Source organism: Rhipicephalus microplus, unplaced genomic scaffold (assembly GCF_043290135.1).
Source record: "Rhipicephalus microplus isolate Deutch F79 unplaced genomic scaffold, USDA_Rmic scaffold_22, whole genome shotgun sequence".
Taxonomy (NCBI): Eukaryota; Metazoa; Arthropoda; class Arachnida; order Ixodida; family Ixodidae; genus Rhipicephalus; species Rhipicephalus microplus.
This window is the reverse complement of record NW_027464595.1, coordinates 6,874,744-6,885,740: the sequence shown is the minus strand read 5'-3', so window position 1 is coordinate 6,885,740 and position 10,997 is coordinate 6,874,744.

Below are 10,997 nucleotides of genomic sequence, written 5' to 3'. Positions count from 1 at the left end.
GTGGCGCTTTCGTAGCTGTTCCTCTGCGTATAATAGGAAATTTGAAAGACATTGCTCGCAACTGATATTCAAGGTTATACCAGGGTAGCGTTAAAAACCATCCCATTTTTCCCTTACGACGGAGTTGTTGGGCTCCATGGTAGCATCTTTTCTTTGTCATTTATTTTCTCAACGCTCATTACCAGCATCGAGGCGATGCTTTTCGAGGAGAGGGAGTAATGTCACAGGTAATGGGTATGAGCCATCAACTGTAGGAATCCCTTGGAAGTATTTGCGATGATAAAGTGCGTCACTGCGTCGCTTGTTGTACCGACTAGAATCGACGTGCTCTTGGTGGCGTATTCGGTATCTTGCCATTTGCCGTGCTTCTTCGGCTCTTTGCAAGAAGTCATCTAAGTCAGGTGGATAGCTGCTTTCGTCCTGTAGTGGTAACATGGCATCCAGCGGGGTGGTCACTCTTCGGCCGAATACTAGTTCGAAAGGAGCAACGTGGGTTGTTTCTTGAACGGCTGTATTATATGCGAATGTTACGTAGGGTAATATTTCATCCCACTGTTTATGTTCAACATCAACATGCATTGATAGCATGTCGGTCATCAGAGTTCGGTTGAGGCGTTCGGTTAAGCCATTTGACTGAGGGTGATACGCCGTTGTTCTTCTGTGATTGGTATTTGTCATGCGCATCAGGCATTGCATTAGGTCTGCAGTAAATGCGGTGCCCCGATCCGTAATAACGACGATGGGCGCACCATGTCTGAGCACTATGTTGTTCATAAAGAACTTGGCGACTTCAGCAGCTGTCGCGCTGTACAGAGAGTCAGTCTCAGCATAACGGGTCAGATAGTCTGTGGCTACGACTATCCATTTCTTGCCTGCACACGATGTCGAGAAAGGTCCTAGGAAGTCCATGCCGAGTTGTTGAAATGGGGCATCTGGAGGGTCTATTGACTGGAGAAGGCCGGCTGGTTTTACGGGTGGAGTTTTGCGCCGTTAACATTGACGACAAGTTTTCACGTAGTGCTGCACTGATGCGAGCAACTTAGGCCAATAGTACTTCAGACGAATCCTGGCGAATGTTCGGCTCACACCCATGTGTCCAGATGTTGGCTCGTCGTGGCATGCGTGCAGAATTTCCTCTCGCAAGGCTGTGGGCACGACTACTAAAAACGTTTCACCATTAGGTTCGAAGTTCCTCCTGTAAAGCACACTTCCTCGAAGGCAGAATGGGGAGAGCCCTCTGGAGAATATGCGAGGGACTTGAACGTCGAGACCCTGCAGGTGTTGAATAAGCGTCAGCAAGTCCGGGTCATCTCGTTGTAGTTGAGCGATTTCGGTTGCGTTGACAACGCCTAGAAACGGGAAGTCTTCCTCTTCAGGTACACTTGGATCGACGGGAGAGCGTGACAGGCAGTCGGCATCACTGTGTTTCCTTCCAGATTTGTACACGACCGTAATGTCATACTCCTGCAGCCTGAGGCTCCATCTTGCTAGTCGACCTGACGGGTCCTTGAGATTTGCCAGCCAGCATAGAGCATGGTGGTCACTGACAGCTCTGAACGGTCTACCATAAAGGTATGGTCGAAACTTGTTTATTGCCCAGATGACTGCGAGGCACTCTTTTTCAGTTGCAGAGTAGTTAGCCTCAGCTTTTGATAGTTTGCGGCTGGCATAGGCTAACACTTTCTCTTGGCCATTTTGCCATTGGACAAGGATGGCGCCGAGGCCGACATTGCTGGCATCGGTATGGACTTCAGTGTCGGCTGTTTCATCAAAATGGGCAAGTATTGGTGAGCACTGTAGTCGTTTTCTTAATTCGTCAAAAGATTTTGTTGTTCGCTTTCCCATGTGAAGGGCACGTCGTCTTTCGTCAGTTTTGTAAGAGGATCCGCAATCTTTGCGAAATTTTCAACAAATCGCCTATAGTAGGCACATAAACCCGAAAATCGACGCACTGACTTTTTGTCTCTGGGTGTGGGGAACCTCTGAACAGCGGCTGTCTTTTCGGGATCAGGACGAACACCATCGGAACTAATGACATGTCCAAGGAATCGCAGCTTTTCGAAGCCAAAGTGGCATTTTTCGGGTTTGATTGTCAATTTTGCTGACCGGATGGCTTCCAATACTGTGCGTAGTCGCTCTAGATGTTTGTCAAACGTTGCAGAGAATACCACCACGTCATCCAAATACACTAGGCATGACTACCATTTCAATCCCGCGAGGACAGTGTCCATCTTACGCTGGAACGTTGCTGGTGCGGAACAGAGGCCGAATGGAAGCGCTTTAAATTCGTAGAGACCATCTGGTGTTACGAATGCCGTTTTTTCACGGTCCCGCTCGTCGACCTCTATTTGCCAATATCCGCTTTTCAGATCTAAGGAGGAGAAAAACTTTGCGGATCGCAACCGATCTAGTGTATCGTCGATACGTGGCAAGGGGTAGACATCTCGTTTAGTTACACTGTTCAGTTTTCTGTAGTCGACACAGAATCTAAGTGTGTTGTCTTTCTTCTTAACGAGCACTACGGGGGACGCCCATGGACTATTCGAAGGCTGGATGACATCATCCGAAAGCATCTCCTCCACTTGCTTCTTGATAATTTCCCGTTCTTTCTGTGACACCCGATATGGATGCTGGCATATAGGCCTCGTGTCGTCTTGCGTTATAATTCTGTGTTTCGTGATTAACGTGCGCTGGACCTTCGAGGCACTTGAAAAGCAATCAGAGAATTCTTTTACCAAGGCGTAAATCTGTTTCTTTTGACTGTCCGGAAGGCTCTGATTGACGGTCACGGATGTGTCGATGTTGCAGGCCACTGGTCGAGTGGTTAATGTCATTAAGCTGCATAGTTCAGTCGCCATACAGAAGTCGTGTAAATAGGCAATAGCCGTGCCTTGAGCGATGTGTTGAAGTTCATTGGAGAAATTTGTGAGTAGGACATCTGCACGGCCTTTCGTCAAGTGAACAAGACCCCTAGCTACGCAGACACCTTTGTTCAAAAACAGCCCTACATTTGTATCCGCTATGCCTTCGCGGTTGTACAATGCGTCATTTTCTACGAGCACCATTATACTGCAGCGTGGCGGCACAGTTACGTCATCATGAACAACGCGTAGAGCAGTTAGGCGTCGTTCCTCAGATTCCTCCACAGGTATAGCTCGTTCAGTCGAAAACGACACGCTGGATCTACGCAGGTCAATTACGGCGCCATTAGCTCGCAAAAAATCCATTCCTATAATGAGTTCCCTTGAACATTCTGGCAGCACAATGAAATCGGCCACGTAAATAAAGCCCCGTATTTCAAGTCTTGCAGTGCATCTGCCAAGGGGCGTAATAATGTGACCGCCTGCCGTGCGTATCTGCGATCCACTCCACTGTGTCACAACTTTGTTTAGCTTTTTCACCATCTTGTGACTTATCACTGAATAATCATCACCGGTGTCGACTAAGGCATTCAACTCCCATCCTTCTATTCTCAACCGCAAATATGAAGTAACGTTTTCGTTGCTGCACCCATCTACCGGAAATACACCGTCATCACCCTCAAACCATATTGGAGGATCTTCGTAACTGACGTTATCAGCGGCCTCACCTCCACAGGTCGCCTGCTTCAGTTTTCCGGTAGTGGACTTGGAGAGCAATGACCAGGCTGCCTTGAAGGTCTACGTGGGCTGGAGGACCGGTAGCGCATAGGCGATGGTGACGGTGACCGGTGTTGGCGTAGAGTTGGCGAGTTCTGGCGCGTGGACAAGTACTCCTCAATCTCCGCTGGTCGTTCGCCGTTTCGGGGGCACGGTGCATACGACGGGAAGCCTCTTAATCCAGCCTGTCGGTAAGGACAGAATCTGTACAGATGACCTGCTTCCCCACAATGAAAACACAGAGGCCTGCGCTCGTGATCCCGCCAGACGTCACTTTTCCTGGGCCTACGCTCCACATAGTGATGCGTGCTACGTGCTCCTGGGGGCAGATAGGTAGCTGTTGGTTCCCGCGGACGAGGTGCGCTGCGTGCCACAGGCGGGAGAGGAGTCGTCGCCATCGCAACTGCTGCATTGCTGTGTACGGTGGGTTGTCTGACAACCTCAGAGTATGTTCGGATAGGTCGAACCGGCTGCAGCTCACGCTCTGGCCTTCGTATCACCTGCCTCAGTTCATCACGAACAACGTCCGTAATGGATAGTGCAGTTGAAGTCTGGGGCATTCGCAGTCTGCTCAGTTCTTCTCTAAGAACTGATCTAATGAGCTCTCGCAGGGCTTCAACGTCGTTTTGCACGCCTCCGGAGAATACCTGTGCAGATGCGCAGGTAAGATTCCGGTTGTACTGCCGAGCCCACTGTTCCAGTGTTTTTTCGATGGCTGTCGCTTCCGAGTAAAACTCAGCAACTGTGCTTGGAGGGTTGCGGACGAGAACGGCGAACAGCTCTTGCTTCACTCCGCGCATTAGATGGCGCACCTTTTTATCCTCAGCCATGTTGTAATCCGCCCGCTTGAACAGACGGACCATGTCCTTAATGTACATAGCAGCACTCTCGTTCGTAAGCTGGTTCCTCGATTGAAGAGCAGCCTCCGCCTTTTCTTTCCGGTCCATGTTCGCGAACGTAGCCACCGCTTGTCGACGAAATACTTCCCAGGTAGACAACGAGGTTTCATGGTTCTCAAACCATGTCTTTGCGAAGTCTTCCAGGGCGAAGAATACGCGATGGAGCTTCTCTCTTTCGTCCCATTCATTCAAGCTCGCCACTCTCTCGAAAAGGTCCAACCAATCTTCAACATCCTCGTACGAGTCGCCGTGGAATACTGGCGGCTGGTGCGGTTGGCTAATGAACACTTGTGCCGGTGTTACCTGAGTAGTCATAGTGGTGGCATCCATCGTTTGAATTCCCTTGGTGTAAAGTGAAGAGGACCGAACACAGGTGAGTCACCTCGAAGACGGCGACTTGCCCTCTGGTGTACAGGAGTCACTTCCACGGGCTTGATACGCTGGTCGTCGGGGCTACGCTGTCTTGAGCTCGCGGGGCTTCGATTCATAACCCAGCACCTCCACCAGAAATGTAGCGATGCTGAGGCAGACAGGATAAAAACAAGCAACTTTATTAGGGCGAACTTGTGCCCACAATTCTAAAGACTGGGGTGTTCAAGTCCGAGCAGCCGAGTGGCACAGATACAACTATCTTCCTCTTCGTCGTTGCTAAGCGCACGAACGCGTGGCGCATGCCAGCTGGGTCTTGCTTGTGCTCTTGCCACGATGATTGCAGCGGGCTATTTGAACGTGGTCAACCTGTCGCAGCAATATGATCAAAAGCTAGCAGGCTGGCTTTCTAATTCACAGAGGCCACTCAGAATGACATGAAAGAGACTAGGAGGAATACTCCCGATCCGTTAAAACTCTGGATGTGCTCTTGCTATTGGCAACACATATAGATGTGCCGAAGTGTATGTGCCCTGTCACGGGAATGGTATGAAGCCTTTGTGTTCTGTACATGATGTAAATAATTTTTTTCTGAACCGGCAACACATAAATGTCTTCTGTGTATGCATAATTTTTCAGAAATAAAATCCTCTTAAACATGAACGGCCTAGTGCTCTCCCATAGTCGAGTATAAGTACCCTAAATCGTTCACCAGTTTTCAGGGGCGGAGCTCCTTATAGTGGCACCCGTTCGTCCCTCATATTGTAGTAGTGTGTAACCAGTCTTACGTTTTGACTTCCAAGGTGGTGCCGGTGGTAGATTTCTTCTGTGCGTAGTTGCACAATAAAAAAATCGCAGTGTGCGCGTTAAGCAAAAGCCGAATTCTCCTGTCTCTCATCCCCCCTTAGCAGCCATTGGCATGTACATATAGCACTATATGACAAGCAAGGGTTGCTACGTTATACTCGCTGGGCGTAACCTCCTTGGTTTTAGAAAGGCTTAGCGAACGTGGGCCGCAGTGCCATGAATACAGTGAACTAGTATCTACCATGAACTCGTGGTGGTTAAAGGTGGGAAGTAGTCACGAAGCGCAAGCCGTAAGAAAGTGTGTGTGTGCCTCCTCTCATCCAGTCCTTGGAATGTGCGCTCCATGGCGGTGCTTTTATATCAGGAATATACGATGAAAAGATGCGAGATGGTGGTAGTTGGAGTGTTGAATAGGTGCATGAACGGACACACAGACAGATGAATGGACGGACGCACGGATGGCTACATGGCCGGAGGGACGCATGGACGGACGCACAAATGGACATGCGGACGCGCGAACAGACGCACGCACGAATAGCCGGATGGACGCACAGGCGGCCACACAGACGCACGCATAGACGGACGAAAGCAACAACGAATTTACGGACGGATCCTTCGCCCCACGCAGCATATTCACTCTGTGAATATGCTGCCATTTTTTTCCTTTCGCCCGCCAGTCATCGTGTTTCCGCTTCTTCCGCACGTGCCTCAGCGTCTCCTTCTTTCATTGTCGAAAATAATGACGCACTTGATCGTTGGCGCACATACTACAATCACCCCGTTTCCTTTAACGCGGGACCTCGCTCTTTCTGGAGCTCTTTGCGTTTTGTTAATCGGTTTGATTTGACGTTCAGGTTTAAGTCGCCATGTGCTAATCCTACACTGCCAGTTTTTAGTGACCCAAGCAACGAGTTACACTCTCGTTTTTTTTCAGGCACTTCTAGTCGAGCACTTGCTTCTAGCTATCGCAATATTAACAAGTCTTTAGAAAAAAAAATAAGCCGCGTATCTGCGTGCTGCTTCCCTCCAAAGGGCTCGTTTTTCCGTGTTTTGACACAATATTGATGAGATCTAACAGAGAGTAATGCCAAGGAATGTATAGGGGAAGTTATTAGAACAAATAGAATGTAAACAAGAAGAAAGAAAAGTTGGTGAAAAAATAACCAGCTGTGAGCAGGAATCTAACCTACGACCTTCGAATATCGTGTTCGATGCTATAACCACTTTGCTCATCTTTGGTATACACTTCTTTCCCTTATTCATTAACGAGGGTCTCGTACTGGCAGAATTGGTGTAATTAGGTTGTATACGAGTGACTCTTGATCAGCTGCCCGCTCGTAATAAGTTCACGTGCTACACGACGCCAAACATGCGCATAAAAGAGTGTTTCACACTCGTCGCTTGGCTTATAGATGGCGCTGACTGGCACTCCTACTTCTAAATTCACATATAAACCCAAAGTGGATGAAGGAAACGCTGCTGTGACAGCTCAGTGGTTAGAGCATTGAACGCGTTATTCAAAGGTCGTAGGTTCGATTCCTGCTCACAGCTGGTTATTTTTAACCCACTTTTTTTTCTTCTTATTTACATTTCAATTTCTTTCTAATAACTTCCCTTATACATTCCTTGGCATTACCGTTTCTTAGATCTTATTGTATTGCATCAAAACACGGAAAAACGAGCCCTTTGGTATACACATCTTTCCCTATATATAAATATATATATATATATATATATATATATATATATATATATATATATATATATATATATATATATATATATATATATATATATATATATATATAAAGAGAGGAAACACATTTTAGCGGTTGTCTTAATTTTATCACCTACGGTTTCGACCAGGGGACTGGTCTGGTTTGCGATAACTATTGGGCAAAAAAATGAAAATATTTTAAAATTTAGAAGTTATTAAAACATTTAAGCTTCCGCGGGACTCGTGAACGGGAACATAGGAGGTCATGCTTTATCCACCAATTCCAAACACTAACACACGGTATCAATGAAAGCATCGGTAGCCTATTGCTTCTTAGGTCGTTCAGTGGTGAGATGGGACAGAAATCAAGTCTGGCGTAGATTTAACTTTTTAATTTCTAAATTTTTTAAATGTTTTAATAACTTCATAAGTTTAAATGATTTTCATTTTTTTTGCCCAATAGTTATCGCAAACCCAGACGAAGACCGGTCCAGCGGTAGAAACCGTTGGTAATAAAATTAAGACACAACCGCTAAGTTGTGTATATATATATATACATATATATATATATATATATATATATATATATATATATACTAACAGACAAGGATGCCACAGAAAGTATAGGAAGGTTATTAGACCAAACTGTGAGGTAAATGTGATGAAAGAAATGTTCCTGCCCACGGCAAGTTATCTTTTCGTCCACTTTTCTTGATATTTACCTCTTAATTCGGTCTACTAATCTTCCCTATATTTTCCTTTGACTCTATTGTCTGTTAGATTTCATTATCATTGTGTAAAAACATGGAAAAATGGAAAACAAGCCCTTAAGTATAAAGTATACTCTTCTTTTCGGTATATATATATATGTATGTATTTATATATATATATATATATATATATATATATATATATATATATATAAGTCAAGTAGATCCTCCAAGAGAACGGTAACAACGGAAGTGTTTAATTCGACAGTTTCGGCCAGAGTCTGGCCTTCATCAGGAGTCATGGTACATTCTGTTTGCGCTCACATTTATAGTATTTTGGGTAAAAAATGAGAGGGAAGGAACGAAAAAAAAAAAAAAAAAAAAAAAAAACAGAAAGAAAGAAAGAGTTTGAAAAACGAGAGAGGAAAGGATATCCAGAAAGTTCCAGGTTCCACTGTGCTTCGCGAGTGGCGTCGTCAGTGTGTATTTTCTTAGTATTGCGTTCAGTGCAGTTTGGTGGCGGTCCCTTTATTGTAGACGGGGCCTGGCTAAGGTAAGGGCTTGCGTGTCGCGAAAAATGCTTTTTTTATTATTATTTTTTATTTTTTATTTTTTAAAGACCGTCACTAATTCGGCGTCGGGGACAGCGTTCCGAGGCTCCAGGAAGTCGGCGCGGGAGAAAATGTTTCTTAAGGCGCTGTCTGTCGTTTTGAATGCTATTTTGCTCTGCGAATCCGCGTTTGGGGGTTTTAATTGTGTATGGGGTGGCCCTTCTATATGTCGGGCTTTGTTGTCGAAATGCGGGAAGGGTTTCCAAACTGCGAGAAAGGACGTTTGAAGTGATTGCTATTTTGTACTGGGAAACCGCGTTCGGGGCGTTTAGTTGTGTATGTGGATGTCGGGCTTTGTTGCCAAAATCGGGGAAGGGTTGCCAAAAGGCGAGAAGGGGCGTTTGAAGTGATTGCATTTTGTTCTGGGAATCCACGTTCGGGGCTTTTAGTTGTGCATGCGGTGACCCTTCGACAAGTCGGGCTTACAACTATTGTTCGGTTATTCAGAGAAATAGAAATAGACGACAGTGGTTCACTGAAACACGCAAAGATATTTGTAGTTGTCCAGTCCTCGTCGCCGCCACAGTGCCGCGAAATCTTGAACTGTTATGATTACAATTATAAACTTACATATACACACATACACCCCCATACATATGCGCATATGCATAAGTACATATACACATATAAATGCATATGTATATATTATAGTGCTTTGATTGCTGCAAGTGTACCCGGACTTTCATTTATGCCTTTTTCGAGGGTGTTAAATCGGTGTATGAGGTATGATTCACGTTGTTCACGTTCCCGGTTTGATTTAAATCCTGTTTCTAAAAGTGTGACTGACAATTTGTCGAAGGAGTGGCCGGGAAGGTTAAGGTGTTTTGATAGAGGTAGATTCGGCGCTGATTTCGCGTGGGCTCTGTGATTATTGAAACGAATCCTAAAGGGTGTTTCCGTTTGTCCGATGTATTGCATGCCGCACACGTTGCATTCAAGTAGATATACCACATTAGGGGAATCGCATGTTAGATTTCCTCGTATGTTAATTGAAAAGTTGGATTGTGTGCTGCTTGCCTTGCTTGTATCTCGCATCGCTTTGCATACAAAACATCGAGGCTTCAGACAAGGTCGGCATGAACTGTCGGAAGTTGAAGTATTGATTTGGGAGTTTACAAGTGTGTCTTTGAGGTTGCGTGTTCGTCGGTAAACGACGCCAGGAGCCGATGGGAATGCACGTTTTAGACGTTCACTTTGTTCCAGTATGTTGTAATGTCGTTTAAGGATTTTGTTAACGTTGGGGAAATTCGTGCTGTATGTTAAACATAGGTGTGTCTGTTGCAGGTTGTGTTGTGGTGGCCGCTTCATCAGAAGGTCATCACGCTGAAGTTTTCTAGCTTTTTGAATAGCGTCATCAATTACATGTGGAGGATATTTCTGTTTTTCGAGCACGAGTTTAAGCTTTTGTGAGCTCGCGTGGAAGTCAGTGTCTTTTGAGCAAATTCGCTTAAAACGGTGGGCCTGGCCGTATGGAATGCTGTTTTTACAATGGCGTGGATGATCACTTTGGTAATGGAGGTACTGTTGTCGATCTGTTGGTTTGCGGTAGAGGGTTGTGGAAAGTTTATCATCTTCTATTATTATGGTAACGTCAAGGAAATTTACGGTTACTTGTGAGTAGGTGTGTGTGAAGTGTATGTTTGGATGCACAGTATTGTAAGTATCGATAAAGTTTAGCAGTTCATCCTCGCTGTGAGTCCAAATAAGAAAAATATCGTCAATGTACCGCCTGTATAGGAGTGGTTTCAAGGGAGTTTGGGACAAAAATTCGGTTTCTAGTTCTCCCATAAAAATGTTAGCATAGTTTGGTGCGAGTTTGGTACCCATGGCGGTGCCGCTGATTTGTCGAAAGTACTCTTGGTTGAACTCGAATGAGTTCAGTTCTAATACAAGTCTTGTGAGGCTTGCGATGGCAGAGAAATCTGGGGTGTCAGGTTGTCTATGGTTTGTGTATGTGTTTTTTAATGCCGCTATGCCATCATCGTGGGGAATATTTGTATAAAGTGAAGACACATCAAGGGTAACTAAGTATGAGTGTTTCGGAATGCGCAGGTCTGCAATATCTCGAAGAAAATGTGAGGTGTCTTTTACGTACGACCCGAGAGTGCACGGAATGTGGCCTATTAATTTGTCTACGTACCCTGATATGGGCTCGGTTACTGTGCCTATACCTGAAATGATTGGTCGGCCTGGATTACCGGGTTTATGAATTTTTGGGAGTATGTAGAAGCGCCCTGGACGAGGGT